Source organism: Phyllobates terribilis, unplaced genomic scaffold, assembly GCF_046119375.1.
Source record: "Phyllobates terribilis strain yellow unplaced genomic scaffold, ASM4611937v1 Scaffold_1__5_contigs__length_1240528914, whole genome shotgun sequence".
NCBI lineage: Eukaryota > Metazoa > Chordata > Amphibia > Anura > Dendrobatidae > Phyllobates > Phyllobates terribilis.
In genome coordinates, this window is record NW_027362761.1 from 177,157,916 (window position 1) to 177,176,397 (window position 18,482).

The window sequence follows — 18,482 nt, forward strand, 5'->3', positions numbered from 1 at the left end:
ATATTACCCACTACCCTGACGACGACTTGAGTATCATCGCCAGCAATGGCCAGCCCGTGCCACAGATCGGATTTAAAGAGGTGGCCCTCAAAATCGGTAGAGTCGAACTGGCCGCACAGGGACTGATCATTGTAGATATTGATAAACATGAGAGTCACCCAAAAATAACTCTAGGAACTAACGTAATTGAAAATTGTCTTGCAGAGGTGATTTTCCTTTTACAGCAGGTTGCCAAGAACGCCAGCTCCGGCGAGCAGCGGGTGCTCCAGAAAGAGATCCGGGCACTGATGCAACGGCAACAAGTGGAACTCTCCGGCGGTGAGATTGGTAGCGTAAGAATGTGTGACCCTTTTCCTATTGCCATGCCCCCAAAAAGTGAAATGATGATTTGGTGCCGGGCAGCTATTGGTCTGAGAGGTAGAGATTACCAGGCAATGGTAGAACCAGTTTACTCAGACAGTAGGCCCACCATTTTGACAGCACGGGGGGTGGTCAATGTACGCCATGGGAGGGTGCCCATTCGCATAATAAATATCGGGGAGAGGGAAGTGTACCTGCCCCGGTATGCCACGCTAGCCAAATTATATGTCACTAATCAAAATTCTATACAATCTGTGGAACCCTTGCCTCCATCTCACCCGGAGGAAGGTAACGGCTCTAAGAAAGACATGGAGGACTGGTGTCAGCAACTACATCTGGGTACTGACTCCACTCCCTCACATCAGAAACAAGGAGTCTATCGGGTGGTTCAAGAGTATGAGAGAGTGTTTAGTAAACACCCGTTAGACTTCGGGCGAGTCAAGGGGGTAGAACATCGCATCCCCACGGGAGATCATCCTCCCATAAAAGAGAGGTATCGACCCGTACCCCCTGCACATTACCAACACGCCAAGGGGATGCTTAGAGACATGAAGGAGGCTGGGGTAATCCGGGATAGTTGTAGCCCCTGGGCAGCCCCATTAGTTTTAGTCAAAAAGAAAGACAACACCATGAGGATGTGTGTAGATTACCGGAAAATCAACCGTATCACACACAAGGATGCGTACCCCTTACCAAGGATAGAGGAGTCATTAGCTGCTTTAAGATCTGCTAACTTCTTCTCTACCTTGGATCTCACTAGCGGGTACTGGCAGGTTCCTGTAGCAGAGGCGGACCGGGAGAAGACCGCATTCACCACCCCGATGGGACTTAGCGAGTTCACCTGCATGCCGTTCGGACTCTGCAACGCACCAGGAACCTTCCAACGACTAATGGAGTGTTGTCTGGGCCACAGAAACTTCGAGACGGTCCTGTTGTACCTGGACGATGTCATCGTATATTCCAAGACGTATGAGGACCACCTGAAACACCTGGCGGAAGTGTTCGAGGCTCTGGCGAGTTACGGCCTAAAGGTGAAACCCTCCAAGTGTCACCTCCTGAAACCAAAGGTGCAGTACCTGGGACACGTAGTGAGCGCTGACGGAGTGGCTCCCGACCCTGATAAAATCACCGCAATTAAGGAATGGCCAAGCCCCTCCAGCGTAAAAGAAGTGCGGCAGTTCCTCGGGTTGGTAGGCTACTACCGAAGGTTTATTCCCGGTTTCACCAAAAAGGCAGCACCTATGCAGGACCTCCTGATAGGCCAGTCCCGGAAGGCCAAGAACCAGAAGCCGCCCTTCAAATGGGAAGAGCTGGAAGAAGAGTCCTTCCGCCAGCTGAAGATGGCCCTCACGGGGGACGAAATCCTGGCGTACCCGGATTATAGCCAGCCCTTTATCCTCTACACCGACGCCAGTAACATCGGGCTAGGAGCCGTACTGTCCCAGATCCAGCAGGGGAAGGAACGAGTAATCGCCTACGCCAGCCGAAAACTGCGACCCACCGAAAGGAACCCCGAGAATTACAGCTCATTTAAGTTAGAGTTCCTGGCCGTAGTATGGGCAATCACTGAGCGCTTTAAGCATTACCTCGCTTCTTCCCGGTTCACCGTGTACACGGATAACAACCCGCTGACACACCTGGACACGGCAAGACTCGGTGCCCTGGAGCAGAGGTGGATGGCCCGTCTGTCCAACTACGAGTTCACAATTAAATACCGGGCAGGACGCTCCAATACCAACGCGGACGCCCTGTCCAGGATGCCCAACCTGCCGGACGGAGGAGAAGATCCGGAGGGACTGGAAGAAGTTGAACTCCCTGCGTTCCACCGTCATGGGACTATTCAGTATTCCCACCGGGTAAGGAGTAAGCAGGCTGCTACGTTGAACCCCTTACCCCATTACAACTGGGCGGAAACGCAAGACAGCGACCCTGCCGTCCGACTGGTGAAGGAGATGCTGACTCGGCCGGAGGCTCGCCTTGAACCAGACGCTCCGGAGGAAGCCAAACAACTATGGGCAGAGAAGAGTCGACTGTTCCTTTACAAAGGGAAGTTGTGCCGCAGAATGGTTAATTCCCGGACGCATGAATTACTCTGGCAAGTAGTGGTGCCACGAAGAGACGCAGCCATGGTGATGGAGGCATACCACGACGGAGCTGGACACTTTGGGTGGAAAAAGCTGGAGTTCCTGCTGCGCGAGCGGTTCCACTGGGTAGGCATGAGGGGAACCATCGAGAAGTGGTGCAGAGATTGTGGCCCGTGCAACCTGAGAAGGAAGGACCGGGCCAGCCAGAAGACTCCCCTGCAGTCCATCGTCACCCGGCAACCGTTGGAACTGGTAGCCTTGGATCATGTAAAACTGACCCCAAGCAGAAGTGGCTACGTCTACGCGTTAACCATCGTGGATCATTACTCCCGGTTCTTGGTTGTCGTCCCCGTCAAGGACTTAACGGCTCAAACAGCAGCTAGAGCCTTCCAGCAGCACTTCTGCCGTCCACACGGGTACCCGGACCAAGTGCTGACGGACCAGGGACCTGCCTTTGAAGCGGAGGTCTTCCAGGAATTCTGCAATCTGTATGGCTGCCGGAAGATAAGGACGACACCCTACCATCCGCAAACTAATGGACTTTGTGAAAAAATGAACCAGGTGGTAATGGATCTTCTAAAAACATTGCCCCTGGAAGAACGCAGTCTGTGGCCTGAGAAGTTGCCCGATCTGGTGGACCTATACAACCACATCCCGGTAGGTTCCACCAACTGTACCCCGGCTTACCTAATGAGGGCAAGACCTGGTAAGTTACCTGTTGACCTGGAAATGGGAGTCCTGACCCCCGAGGACACTTCACCAGAAACAGACTGGGACACAGAGAGGCAGCAGCAGTACCGGAGAGTACAGGAGAGCGTGGAGCGAAGTCTCTGTCAGGCTAGGGAAAGACAAGAGAAAACTTACAACCAGTATGCTCCCGCTGTTCCCCTGGTACCCGGAGAGCAGGTCTTGAAGAGGAAGAGACGGCTCCACAAGTTGGACGACCAGTGGGAGAAGGACCCGTACACCGTACTGCCCTCAAGCCACGAGAACCCGAAGGTCTGTACCATCAGTAAAGATGGAGGGGAAACCACAGCCATTGTATCCCGGGACCACCTGAAGAAGTGTCCCGAACAACTGAGGAACCCTGAAGAGGAACAAGAAGACCATCGACCCGTGGGAGAAAGGGAAGATATGGTTAGTACCGTGCTCGGGGACTTCCCTCGGTCTTGGACTCAAGTCAATGGTGCAGTTGTGGTACCCGTACTCACCTTCCTCCAACCATCATCCCAAGAACCTACGGAGCAACGGGTAGAGCTGGAAGAACAGCCGGTCCAGGAGGCAGAAGACTCCACACGAGTAGAACAGGAGAATCAACCCTCTGCTTATAGTGAGCCTGCCGTACCCCTAGTGAGACAAAGAGCCGGTAGACAGCTGCCCAGTTTACCCTTGACAGCTCCTCCACCCTGTAGTTCAGGGCCAGACAGTCAGCTCCGTAGGTCCACTAGGGCCACTAGAGGCCAGTTACCCGCACGCTGGAGAATTTGAAGTGTAAAAATAGTTTTATTTATGTTTATCTGTGTATTGTTGCTTGTGTATAATTTTGTGTTTCCAGTTGTTTTTAGGAAACCTTGGTGGATTTACCGGGAATCCTTGTATATAGTTGGAGCGTAACCCAGGATGGACTAGAGACTGTTAAGGACTCGGGGTAGGACAGACCCCTACCTGGTTACGTCTCCCTGTGTTGGTGAAATGGACACCTTTGCTTTTCTTCAAAGACTGCATCCGGTTGCGGACACGCCGTAACCATCTTATGTGTTTTTTTTTATAGTATTGTTATTGTTATACTTTGTTATGTTTTTCTAAATGTGTTTAGTCCCGGAGTACTAAATTTTACTAGGGGGGAATGTGGCACCCCAGGGGTCTGGTTTTCCACAGTAATGTAATGTTATGTCTGAGAGCAGGTGGGAGGTCCTTTGGTCAGGGATCCTGTGCATGCCACACCTCCTGCCCAGTCTTGGGAGGGGAAGAACTTCCCCTGTATAAACCCGGGGCTGAGGCAGGGTGAGTCAGACAAGGAGAGTGGAGACAAGAAGCAGCATAGGAAACAGCAGAGTTACAAGGAGTCAGGGGCTGGCAGCTGTAGAGTTCGCCCTGACTAAGAAGATTCTTTACCGGACCCGGGGTCCGAGGCTGTGGGGACTAACTCCTACCCAGCAGCAGAATCCGACAGGCAGGGGATTTCAGGTCCTCTGGCCCAGAAGCCCGAAGGCACGGTCACACGCGTGGGACCAGCACCGCCATCGTGGAGCGGAAGCCATTAGAAGGCCCCGAGTCACCGGCCATACGGGTGAGCACCACACGGTACACTCAGGGACGTGGGCTACTTACATCAGCTTCTAGCAAGGTAGCCAGAGGAGTACAGTCAGTTTGGGAGGCCTACAACTACGCCTGGCCAGGGGAGATCCCATCTGCTCAAAGACTGACCAGGCCCCGTTTGCTAGCAAGTACTCCGGGAGGGTCTATCGTTGTTACCAGTAAAGACCCTGAACTACACCGTACCGTCTCTGAGTGGTTCCTGCTACCCCCATCATCCACGTCGGCTGCCCTGAGGCCATACCCCTCCCGTTGGGGGTTATACTATCACGCTGCACAATCCTACCACCGGCCTCAGCGGTCTGCCCTGCAGCAGCAGCTCCCTGGCTGCACTCAACGGGTGGCGTAGTCATCAACTATTTACTACTAATAGACAGCCGTCTAGTTTGACTCCCTGGGCACGGACCGGGTCACCGCCACGAGACTACAACCCTCCACTGATCCGGCTCCGGGTAGGCTCCCGCGTGCGCAACGCAGCGCGACACAGGCCCAGGGGCGCGTCAGAAACACCTAACAACCCCTAGTCTATGGAAGCCAGGCAGGATCAGAAAAGCTGAATTTGCATTTAAACAGAGTAATCAACAGTTTTAATCCAGTCTCAATGAAGAAGGTATATGGGATAAATAGATAGTAAGAAGGAACTAGGGGCTGATATACCATAGGTGCAACCTGTGCAGTTGTAAGGGGGAAGACCGGGGTGTAAGTGCTTTCAGAGCAAGGGATCCGGAACTGCCGGGGCCGTACCTCTTGTTGCAGGGGGAAGACAGACTGCAAGCAGAGGAGTCATGTGACAGGGAAGCAGGGGGTGTGTGGAGAGAGAGAGCTGGGAGGTCAGGTGACAGAAGGACTCCTGGTGTGACGAGAGAGAGGAAGAGACGAGGACGTTTGAGCGGGAAAGCGGAGCTGAGTCCTGCGGAGCAGAGCAGTGTGAGAGGGTCCAGGCTCCTCGCTACAGGACTTGGAGCAAGGGATCCGAGTGCAGTGGACCAGAGGAGTCAAGCTGACTGTAGGGAGAAGAGACGCAGGGTCCGTGGAGCTGAGCACGTGAGGTGCCGTGTTATGGACTAGGGGCTCAGCGGGTAAAACCGGAGACCGCCCGCTGCCGCCAGAAGATGGAGCATTGTTTGGGCAGGGAAGCCTGAAGACAGCGTCACCAGCACCAGCTGCCATCTGCCTTGTAGAGGATAAAACTCAGCTAAGTGAAAAAAACTGTCGTTTGTTACCGCTTTGACTCTGCTACATCTAGTTAAACTGTAAACTGTCAGTTACAGACTAATACCTGCTATTTCCCCATATTTTCCCCTGTTACTCCCAGCGTGGAGATTCATCTTGTTATCATAAACTTTCCCTGTTTATTAACCCTGTATTGGCTGCTCTGTGCTTCTGTGTCACTGCATCTAAAGTACCTGTGTTACACAGTCGCACAGGGGCCAAATAGGAAAGGGGGCCCATTACCACCTCAAAAGCAGGTGGAATTGTGCATTATGATGTCCTGTTTGTTATGCACACGCCCGGACTGACTGGCGTGTGCGGGAGAAGTGGTTCCACTGGACCATGAACCGGAGAGTGCCTGGAGGGGCGTGACTAAGTATCTGGCCGATCCGACCAAGATGGCACGACGGCATACGACGCCAGTGCACCAGGGAGAAACCGGGCAGAGGGACCAGGTGCTACTCCAGGTCAAACTCCGGACACGGGGGTTGACCCACACAGGGATTACTGGAACAGGCAGGTTAGGCTGGCACAGACTGGTGGATATAAGCGAACACGGCAGGTATGCAGACGGGGAGGTACTGGCCGAAAGGACGGGCTGGAGCACAGAGAGGACAAGACCCAGTACAGACTAGGTCACAGAAACAGAACCGCAGATGCGGTAGCCAAACACAGCAGAGAGGGAACGCCCGAAGCGGTGGGCAAGAGCAGAGCAGGACGGGACTGCCGGAGCAGCGAGCACAAGCAGAGCAGGACAGGACTGCCGGAGAAGTGAGCAGATGCAGAGCAGGACGGGGCTGCCGGAGCAGCGAGCAGAAGCAGAGCAGGACAGGACTGCCGGAGCAGCGAGCAGATGCAGAGCAGAAACCGCAGGAGCGGCAAGCAAGGCAAGAGCAGAGTGGAAACCGCAAGAGCGGTAAACAAGGCAGGAGCAGAGCGGAAACCGCAGAGCGGCTAAGAAGGCCGCAGCAGAGCGGAAACCGCAGAGCGGCAAACAAGGCAGGAGCAGAGCGGAAACCGCAGAGCGGCAAACAAGGCAGGAGCAAAGCGGAAACCGCAGAGCGGCTAAGAAGGCAGGAGCAGAGCGGAAACCGCAGAGCGGCTAAGAAGGCAGGAGCAGAGCGGAAACCGCAGAGCGGTAGGCGAGGCAGAAACAGAGCGGAAACTGCAGAGCGGTAAACAAGGCAGGAGCAGAGCGGAAACCGCAGAGCGGTAGGCGAGGCAGAAGCAGAGCGGAAACCGCAGAGCGGTAGGCGAGGCAGAAGCAGAGCGGAAACCGCAGAGCGGCTAGAACCGCCGGAGCGGCGAACGAGACAAGGCAAGGGGATAGGACTCTGTTCACAAAGAACAGACGGAGAAGGAAAGGCAGAACCAGAAGCACACAAAGTACTTACAAAGAAGTAGCGAGCATACGCTAAATTCACAACAGAGGTACAGAGACGACGAGAAGGAATTTAGGAGCAAGTTCAGACTCTGCAGAAAGACGCAGAAAACAGACATAGAGGGAAAAGGGAGAAAAGGCTAAAGTAGAAACGAGGCACAGACAACTGGGAACAGAGGAACGGGAACAAATACAGCAAGGCTGGAACACAAACAGGACACTGTTCAGACAGGAACAGATACCGCAAGGCACAGACAGGCAGATCTAGGAATACGGCCCCTAGAAGGCGAAAGAACAGGCTGGAAGCGTGTTCACAAGAACAGACCACAGTTCAGACATAGAACTGGAAAACAGGCAGGAAAACAGGATAGGACCTGGCACGTCAGAGACAAAAAGCCAACTGACAGGACACAATGCTCAGGCGCCATCTTGAGGAAGAAGGTGGAATAAATACCCAAAGATGGACAGCAATAGGCTGAAGATGCAACAGGGGCGTGTCCGCAGCAGCTACAAGAAACAGGAAGTTCAGCGGGCGTCGCCCTATGCAGCCAAAGTAGAGCAGAGCAGAGCACAAAGAAAGAAGCCAGACCAGGAAGCTGGGCGGGAGATGAAGTTTGCGATCTTGCATGATGAGAGATGGAACACCATGCAAGAACGCCGCCAGGTATGCTACAGTACCCCCCTCCTTACGCCCCCTCTTCTTCAGGCCTGCAAGGATCTTCCGCAGGGAATTTGGGGGCCAATCCCTCTCTTCAAGGAGATTACTTCTATTGTCCACAGGAGGAGACAAAACTGGTCTCATAATCTGGATGGCTAGGATGCGACTTCCCATCCAGCCATCTTTAGCAACAGATGAAACGGGTGAAGTACCAGAAACAGCACACAAAAAAGTCTCTCTACATTTATTTTTAGGCAGCACCCCAAAAAGTTCAGGAGACAACTGGAGGTCCTCCGCCGGGTTGGAGGGGTGCAGAGACTCGGGGGTAGCCTCTGCTTCGGGGTACATCTTGTCAAGCTCACAGGATGAAATGGGCAAAGTATCAGGTACAAGGTGTAGAGAAGTCACTGCCTCTTTGTTATGTGGTGGTACCCCGGAGGATTCAGGAAACAACTGGGGGTCCTCCGCCAGGTTGGAGGGGTACCGAGACTCGAGGGTAACCTCTGCTTCGGAGTACACTAGGTCAGACTCACTGGAAGAAGCGGGCGAGGTATCAGGTACCGAGTAAAGGAGAGTCTCTGTCCATTCGTTATCAGGTAGCACCCCGAAGGGTTCAGGAGACGACTGGAGGTCCTCCGCCTGGTCGAAGGGGTGTAGAGACTCGGGGGTAACCTCTGCTTCGGAGTACACTAGGTCGGACTCACTGGAAGAAGCGGGCGAGGTATCAGGTACCGAGAAAAGGAGAGTCTCTGTCCATTCGCTACCAGGTAGCACCCCGAAGGATTCTGGAGACGACTGGAGGTCCTCCGCCTGGTCGGAGGGGTGTAGAGACTCGGGGGTAACATCTGCTTCGGAGTACACTAAGTTGGACTCACTGGACGAAGCGAGCGAGGTATCAGGTACAGAGAATAGGAGAGTCTCTGTCCTTTCGCTACCAGGTAGCACCCCGAAGGGTTCTGGAGACAACTGGAGGTCCTCCACCTGGTCAGAGGGGTGTAGAGACTCGGGAGTAACTACCACTTTGAGGCACCCATTGTCAGGCCCACAGGACTGAGCAGACGAAGTATCGGGTACCGGGTGTAGGGAAGTCTCTCTCCAATTGTCATCGAGTGGTATCCCGGAGGATTCAGGAGGCAACAGGGGGTCCTCCGCCAGGTAGTAGAGGTGTACAGACTCGGAGGTAATCACAGCTTCGGAGCATCCTTGGACATGCACACTGGTTAAAGTGGGTGTAGTATCTGATGCCAGGTGCAGGAAGCTCTCCTGTGTGTACTCTGGATGGGTAGCAGTCTCTTCTGGCAGGAGAACTGGTGCACCACCCACGCACATCACCCGCTGGGGCTTCTCCGGGATACAGGGAAATGAAGCTTCAGTAGGGACTTCAAGGTAGGGGTCAGGAGGTCTCTGGGAGGACAGACTCTGGCGTGACGGCTTGCCTCTACGTCTAGCACGTCTGGACTGCCTCTTGAGGTTGGGAGAAGTATTCCGGAGAGTGTAGTCATCCTGAGTGGATTCTGGGCAAGCAACAGTCTTTTCGGGCAGGAGAACTTGTGCGCTACCTATGCACATTACCCGTCGGGGCTGCTCCGGGATAAAGGGAAGTGAAGCTTCAGCAGGGGCTTCAGGGTTAGGATCATCGAAAGCCAAAAGGAAGGCCACCAGGAAGGCCTGTAGGTCAAGAACGATAGGATCCTGTGCTTCCCATAGGGGGTTGATCCATTCCAAGGCATCACCCGCTAGCTTGGACATTATAAATCCCACCTTAACCCGATCGGAAGAATAAGCATTGGCATAGAACCGGAACTGCAGCAAGCATTGCCACACAAACGCACGGCATTGTTTTGGATCCCCGTAGTACCGTGGTGGATCCGCGGGAGCAGGTGCAGCTTCAGCAGGGACTCCAGGATTGGGGTCATCGAAGACCATTAGGAAAGCCACCAGGAAGGCCTGCAGGTCAAGGACGATAGGATCCCAAGCTTCCCATAGGGGGGTGACCCACTTCAAGGCATCACCCGCTAGGTAGTCAATTATAAATGCCACTTTAGACCAATCAGAAGGAAAAGAAAGAGGGTAGAACTTGAAGTGTAGCATGCATTGCTCCACAAATGTACGACTTAGTTTTGGATCCCCATAGTACTGGGGCGTATCCGCAGGAACGGGTGCAGAAAGCTCCATCTGGACGGGTGCGAAATTCGCCTGGAACTCAGCTAGAGAAAAAAAAAATGTATTTATTTATTTTTAATGCACGTATTTAGCTGGAAAACGCCTCAGAGAGCGAAGGCCGTGGGGCTCAACGGGAACCATGGCCTGAGCATGCTGTTATGCACACGCCCGGACTGACTGGCGTGTGCGGGAGAAGTGGTTCCACTGGACCATGAACCGGAGAGTGCCTGGAGGGGCGTGACTAAGTATCTGGCCGATCCGACCAAGATGGCACGACGGCATACGACGCCAGTGCACCAGGGAGAAACCGGGCAGAGGGACCAGGTGCTACTCCAGGTCAAACTCTGGACACGGGGGTTGACCCACACAGGGATTACTGGAACAGGCAGGTTAGGCTGGCACAGACTGGTGGATATAAGCGAACACGGCAGGTATGCAGACGGGTGGATACAGGCGAATATGCAGGCAGGGAGGTACTGGCCGAAAGGACGGGCTGGAGCACAGAGAGGACAAGACCCAGTACAGAATGGGTCACAGAAACAGAACCGCAGATGCGGTAGCCAAACACAGCAGAGAGGGAACGCCCGAAGCGGTGGGCAAGAGCAGAGCAGGACGGGACTGCCGGAGCAGCGAGCACAAGCAGAGCAGGACAGGACTGCCGGAGCAGCGAGCAGATGCAGAGCAGGACGGGGCTGCCGGAGCAGCGAGCAGAAGCAGAGCAGGACAGGACTGCTGGAGCAGCGAGCAGATGCAGAGCAGAAACCGCAGGAGCGGCAAGCAAGGCAAGAGCAGAGTGGAAACCGCAAGAGCGGTAAACAAGGCAGGAGCAGAGCGGAAACCGCAGAGCGGCTAAGAAGGCCGCAGCAGAGCGGAAACCGCAGAGCGGCAAACAAGGCAGGAGCAGAGCGGAAACCGCAGAGCGGCAAACAAGGCAGGAGCAGAGCGGAAACCGCAGAGCGGCTAAGAAGGCAGGAGCAGAGCGGAAACCGCAGAGCGGCTAAGAAGGCAGGAGCAGAGCGGAAACCGCAGAGCGGTAGGCGAGGCAGAAGCAGAGCGGAAACCGCAGAGCGGTAGGCGAGGCAGAAGCAGAGCGGAAACCGCAGAGCGGTAAACAAGGCAGGAGCAGAGTGGAAACCGCAGAGCGGTCGGCGAGGCAGAAGCAGAGCGGAAACCGCAGAGCGGTAGGCGAGGCAGAAGCAGAGCGGAAACCGCAGAGCGGCTAGAACCGCCGGAGCGGCGAACGAGACAAGGCAAGGGGATAGGACTCTGTTCACAAAGAACAGACGGAGAAGGAAAGGCAGAACCAGAAGCACACAAAGTACTTACAAAGAAGTAGCGAGCATATACTAAATTCACAACAGAGGTACAGAGACGACGAGAAGGAATTTAGGAGCAAGTTCAGACTCTGCAGAAAGACGCAGAAAACAGACATAGAGGGAAAAGGGAGAAAAGGCTAAAGTAGAAACGAGGCACAGACAACTGGGAACAGAGGAACGGGAACAAATACAGCAAGGCTGGAACACAAACAGGACACTGTTCAGACAGGAACAGATACCGCAAGGCACAGACAGGCAGATCTAGGAATACGGCCCCTAGAAGGCGAAAGAACAGGCTGGAAGCGTGTTCACAAGAACAGACCACAGTTCAGCCATAGAACTGGAAAACAGGCAGGAAAACAGGATAGGACCTGGCACGTCAGAGACAAAAAGCCAACTGACAGGACACAATGCTCAGGCGCCATCTTGAGGAAGAAGGTGGAATAAATACCCAAAGATGGACAGCAACAGGCTGAAGATGCAACAGGGGCGTGTCCGCAGCAGCTACAAGAAACAGGAAGTTCAGCGGGCGTCGCCCTATGCAGCCAAAGTAGAGCAGAGCAGAGCACAAAGAAAGAAGCCAGACCAGGAAGCTGGGCGGGAGATGAAGTTTGTGATCTTGCATGATGAGAGATGGAACACCATGCAAGAACGCCGCCAGGTATGCTACACTGTTGACCTGCGAAGGGCCCATACATTGCTTTTGCACAGGGGCCCTCTTCTGTCTCTGGCCGCTCCTGGAAGGAACACTAAATGGGATTGGGAGAGACACCCAAACATGACAAAAGGGACTCAGGATGTATCATCATAGGCATTTATTCATGGCTGATGGTGCCATTAACAAACATGCTAAATCATAGTTACATAGGTAGAAAATAGACATAGGTCCATCAAGTTCAACCTTTCTCCACCAGTTATACATATACTAGATCATTTATAACACACAATGCCATTTGTTGTGACAAAAGCATCTAGCTCTTTTTTATATGCAGATATCGCATCTGTAAATTGTACCTCTTGTGATATGGTACTCCACAATCTGACTACTCTAACTGTAAAGAACCCTTTCCTATTTAGCTGCTGGAATTTCCTTGCCACTACACATAAAAAAAATGTCACATCACATGCTCCTTTGTAAAGTCAATGTTCTTTGGAAGGAATAAATCATGTGCCAGACCTTTGCATTTATCAAACATGTATTTATACATATAATTAGATAGTCTCTGATGCCTTTTTTTCTAAATTAAACAAGCCCAACGTCCATCCATGTTTAACAATCAAGATGCCCACCTAGCTTTTCAATAATCTTTTTAAAATGTTGAGCACAAAACTGGAACCTATATTCTTTTTTTTTTATCAAATCTGTTTTTATTAAAGATTTAAGAGCAAATGACAAAATATAACCAAACACAAAACCAATGTATCTTGCACTTAGAATAACACGCATATGCGGAAAATGTCAAAATATCAATCAAAGATTAGAGAAATGACAATATGAATAGTTCCATGAGCTATTTTTAAAGAGAAGGTACTCATATACAATTGAAGCTTAAAGTCCATGTAAAATAACCTAAATGGTTAAAAAATGTTGACAGCATGTCTTCAATGCTTAGAAAATAATGACAAACTGGTATCATATTAATTAGCCTAGACTAAATGGTCTACCAACCTAGTAATGAATGGGCAGAAAGAAAGTGTAGGAAAGAGAGTAGAAAAGAAGGATGAAAGAGAAAGAGAGAGGAATAAGAGAGCAGATAGCTCAGGTATGACAACTTGTTAGCTTTTCATACACCATGTCACATAGCAAAGGTGATTTATATTAAAATAAGAAAGTGTCCCATTCTTGGCACTCATTATGCAACCAAAGAGCCAAAAAGCACCCATCCAGGGGCTCCAAGTTATAGAGAATGAATTATGATTGCCGGTTTACCAAGTGGACAGCTCTTCAAGCCTACATATTTCACTAACTATTTCAAACCAAGAAGAAAAAGACAGGATGGTCTAAATCTTAGGAAGGCTTTGCCAATGCTACCATGTCCCATGTCAGAGACAGATTAGATGAGCAGAATTTTATGATAACGTCTACTTTTAACCAAGAGGGCTTAACTAGATGATAATGCCACCATATGGATGATAAAGAGCCCGTTTGCTTTTTACATCTCCAGCATCTCTTATCATTAAATAATCTCAATTTATACCATCTAGTTCAAATTTGATCATGGTTTTCTTTATAATAAATGCTCTCTCATCATCAGATAGTTTAATACCTAATCAGTTTCCCAAGAACTCAAGAACAATGGTATCTCCAGGCCACAGCGTGATACCAGGTGAGGGTAAATCTTTGAGTGTTTGTTTAATTTTCTTGTTGTAAAGCAAAAGCCTCTCAAACCATGAAAGCTTTCTTTTAGTTACATTAATCTTAAGAATCGACAGTAGTTTGCATGGGTGTACCCAGGATCAAAACTAGGGGGGGAAAGCCATGGTCGTTCAGGTTGTAAAATTTTAAAACGAAAAAGGTGAATGAAATGAAAATTTTAAGAAAATTATATGTAATTATAGAAGTGCTTTATTAGTTATTACAATTATTTGCTTGCAAAAAAATTTGATTTTTATTCTAATTACGTCTTATACTAATATCATTTTTCTTGGGTTTGAAGAAAACTTGTTCAAAACTTTAGTTTCAATCCAGTCCTGATTTTCCTTGAAGAATTTCCGATGGACGCTCATCAAACACAATCCAGTCAGTCTGTCCTCTCCCATTGTACTTCTGAGCCAGGTCTTTACCCTTTGACGGGTACTGAAAGATCGTTCAACAGTAGCTGTGGTGGACGGGAAAGCACTTAAAATGAAGAGTGCGTGCCTTGTTGCAGGGAAAAAAATATTAGCCTCCTCAAAAAGTGCAGCCACTTCAATGTCTTTAACCACCTGTCCTTTCTCCAGGTCCGGACCAGTTCCTACTCCCAAGGCCCAGGCCCTTCCAAATTTCAATAATTACACAGTGAGTGAGCGTATTGTGTAGTTTACACTGGCTGGCTGCCACAGTCACTGGCACCCGGCCCACAGTAACAGGACAAGCGCTCCGCTCCGGTGGGATTCTCAGAGACAGGAAACAGTGGAGGCAGGCAGCGTGCTACGTCAGCACGCCTCAGGAGTCAGGACCCTGATCAGGTGACATGCGGCGTGCAGTGTCACTCAGCGTGCGCTAAAGGTAATCCCGGCTGGACCCCATGCAGTGACACTGCGCAGTTCCGGCCGCCGCGTGCAGAGCAGAGCAGTCACCTGCGGCCGGCCGCAGAGGAAACTTTCGCTGGCCACGACCGCCGGTGATCTAAGTGTGTGTGCGGCAGGGCCGGCTCCAGGTTTTTGTGGGCCCTGGGCGAAAGAGTGTCAGTGGGCCCCTTTAACACATACCACGATTCATGATGCACAGATACCGAAGAGAAATATATATATAGTACAATGCAAAGATTTCACTTCTTACATTACATGAGCGATATCTATTGTAAATTCCACAATAGCTCAGAAACCGGCGAATCGCTCCACACAGTATATTGGCCCCCATAAAATGCTCCATACAGGATACTGGTCCCCATATAACGCTCCATATGGAATACTGGCCCCCATATAATGCCCCATACAGAATACTGGCCCCCATAAATGCTCCATACAGGATACTGGTCCCCATATAACGCTCCATGCAGGATACTGGCCCCCATATAACGTTCCATACAGAATACTGACCCCCATATAACGTTCCATACAGAATACTGGCCCCCATATAATGCTCCATACAGAATACTGGCTCCCATATAACGCTCCATACATGATACTGGCCCCCATATAATGCTCCATACAGAATACTGGCCCCCATATAAAGCTCCATACAGAATACTGGCCCCCATATAACACTCCATACAGAATACTGGCCCCCAAATAACGCTCCATACAGGATACTGGCCCCCAAATAACGCTCCATACAGAATACTGTCCCCCATATAACCCTCCATACAGAATACTGGCCCCCATATAACGCTCCATACAGAATACTGGCCCCCATATAATGCTTCATACAGAATACTGGCTCCCATATAACGCTCCATACAGGATACTGGCCCCCATATAATGCTCCATACAGAATACTGGCCCCCATATAAAGCTCCATACAGAATACTGGCCCCCATATAACGCTCCATACAGAATACTGGCCCCCAAATAACGCTCCATACAGGATACTGGCCCCCATATAACGCTCCATACAGAATACTAGAATACTGGCCCCCATATAACGCTCCATACAGAATACTGGCCCCCATATAACGCTTCATACAGAATACTGGCTCCCATATAACGCTCCATACAGGATACTGGCCCCCATATAATGCTCCATACAGAATACTGGCCCCCATATAATGCTCCATACAGAATACTGCCCCCCATATAACGCTCCATACAGGATACTGCCCCCCATATAATGCTTCATACAGAATACTGGCCCCCATATAATGCTCCATACAGGATACTGGCCCCCATATAACGCTCCATACAGAATACTGGCCCCCATATAACGCTCCATGCAGGATACTGGCCCCCATATAATGCTCCATGCAGGATACTGGCCCCCATATAACGCTTCATGCAGGATACTGGCCCCCATATAACGCTCCATACAGAATACTGGCCCCCATATAACGCTCCATGCAGGCTGTTCCCCACACATAATGCCTCATGCAGGCTGTTCCGCCCACATAATGCCCCACCCAGGCTGTTCCCCCCACATAATGCCCTACGCAGGCTGTTCCCCCCACATAATGCCCCATGCAGGGTGTCCCCCCCATATAATGCCCCATGCAGGATGTCACACCCCCCCTCCCTTATAATGCCCCATGCAGGATGTCATCCCCCCGTTATAATGCCCCATGCAGGATGTCACCCCCCTTATAATGCCCCATGCAGGATGTCACACACCCCCACCTCACCCCCCTCCCTTATACTGCTATAGGCCTCCATACAATAAAAAAAAAAATACTCACCTCACGTCTCACCTGCTGCTGCTGCTCCGGACTCATCAGCGCCGCCGGCCTCATCCCGCGGTGTAAAGATGTCACAGCGCCCTCTGACCTGAGATGTCACAGTGCAGCAGCACCGGAGGATGCAGGAGCTGCTGCAGAGGCACGGTGAGGGGTAAGTATTGTGCCGGGTGCTGGGGCCCTGAGCAAGAGGGTGGGAGCGGGCGCTGACACTGGTCTCCTCCGCTCACGAGTCCCATAGCGCACGGGGTGCCCGACGGTGAGGGGTCCCTGGTGTGCGGCGTGCGGCCCTGCTTCTAGGGGGGGCAGCTGCCCCCCCCTGCCCCACGGTGAGTACGCCCATGGTAGTTTGTATCTGAATTTCTAGGAAACTGGGCATTGTTGGGGATAGTAAGGTTCTAATTCCATTCTCAGCTGGTACAGTATTACTTTCTATTATTGTGTATATTGTTATATTATGCAGACCCTCACATAGGGAGCCATAATCCATCTCATGGTTTCCCGCAAGATGAGGGAGCAGAGCAGTAAGATTATACCAAACCTCCATGGTACTGGTGAGTAATTTTTTTTATGCTTTGATGGGATCCATAAGAGTCTACTCCCAATAATGCTTTTTCCAGGTTATTATACCAATTCACTTCTTTTGTCTAGCCAACGTTGTATATATATTAATTTATAGTATAATTCAACATCTGGAACCTTGGCCATTTTTCTCAATAAGTAGCCTACAGTGGGTACGGAAAGTATTCAGACCCCTTTAAATTTTTCACTCTTTGTTTCATTGCAGCCATTTAGTAAATTCTAAAAAGTTCATTTTTTTTCTCATTAAAGTACACTCTGCACCCCATCAGGTCCGGGCTCTGGCTGGGCCGGTCAAGAACGGTCACAGAGTTGTTCTGAAGCCACTCCTTTGTTATTTTAGCTGTGTGCTTAGGGTTAGTGTCTTGTTGGAAGGTGAACCTTCGGCCAAGTCTGAGGTCCAGGGCACTCTGGAAGAGGTTTTCATCCAGGATATCTCTGTACTTGGCCGCATTCATGTCTCCTTCAATTGCAACCAGTCCTCCAGTCCCTGCAGCTAAAAAACACCCCCATAACATGATGCTGCCACCACCATGTTTCACTGTAGGGATTGTATTGGTCAGGTCATGAGCAGTGACTGGTTTTCTCCACACATACCGCTTAAATTATCACCAAAAGTTCTATCTTCGTCTCATCAGACCAGAGAATCTTATTTCTCATAGTCTGGGAGCAGGGGTGGATTAAGAGTAGCAAGGGCCCCGGGCAGTTTAGAAGGCGCGGGCCCCCCACCCCACACACACACACCTGATGTATCACGTGACATGTCACATGATCCCCTGTGATAGATCATGTGATAGTTCATGTGAAATTAATTTGGCACAATATTAATTATAATAATTTTTTTTAGGCTGTGTGCCCACTATGCGTTTTTTAAGCATTTCCGCAGTGGCAATTCTGCTGCGGAAACGCTTAAAAAACGCTTGGTAGAAGGTCTGCCATGTTCCCCAATGATAATCCGCATGTACTGTGCACATGCTGCGGAAATTTCCGCTGCGGATTATCATTGCGGAAAAATCCGCAGCACTAACAATTATTTTGCGGAAGCGCGGCGCTTTCGCCGCCATTGACTTGCATTGGAACGCATGCAATCCGCATCACTGCATCTGTACATGCAGAATCCATGCGTTTCAATGTGCGGATGGTACCCGGGTTTGGAGAAGAGGAGACTCTCCTCCGGACCCGGGTACCATAGAACCTGTAAAAAAAAGAATAAAATAAAAAATAAATATTATACTTACCTTCTGATGGCCCCCGGTGTCTTTATCCGATGCGTCCTGGCTTGCCGGCAGCTCGCGATGGTCTGAAAAGGACCTGCCGTGACGTCATTTAGTCATGTGACAGGTCACGCGACCGCTGATGTCGGCAGGCCATCAGAAGGTAAGTATA

General features: G+C 51.0%; 1 protein-coding gene across 2 annotated transcripts in view; it reads right to left on the reverse strand.

Annotated features, from left to right (window-relative positions):
- Window positions 1-18,482, reverse strand: part of TRPM3 (transient receptor potential cation channel subfamily M member 3) — a 717,940-nt gene that overhangs the window by 523,199 nt on the left and 176,259 nt on the right. The gene's annotated exons all lie outside the window — the stretch shown is intronic.